Source organism: Platichthys flesus, chromosome 2, assembly GCF_949316205.1.
Source record: "Platichthys flesus chromosome 2, fPlaFle2.1, whole genome shotgun sequence".
Classification (NCBI taxonomy): domain Eukaryota; kingdom Metazoa; phylum Chordata; class Actinopteri; order Pleuronectiformes; family Pleuronectidae; genus Platichthys; species Platichthys flesus.
In genome coordinates this window covers 20,682,949-20,683,170 of record NC_084946.1, presented here as the reverse complement: position 1 = coordinate 20,683,170, position 222 = coordinate 20,682,949, and positions in this window count along the sequence as shown.

The window sequence follows — 222 nt, the reverse complement described above, 5'->3', positions numbered from 1 at the left end:
CCCGGTCCCGAGAAGAGGAGGCGCAGTGCAGCGAACAATAATAAGTGTGTGCAACATGTCGAGGCTGTGCGTGTGTGTGTGTGTGCGTGCGTGTGTGTGTGTGTGTGTGTGTGTGTGTGTGTGTGTGTGTGTGTGTGTGTGTGTGCGAGCGCGCGCAGGTCTCACCAGCACTTCTCAGCAGTAAATGAGGAAGGTGCGGGTCTGCGATGCCAAGGCTGACCT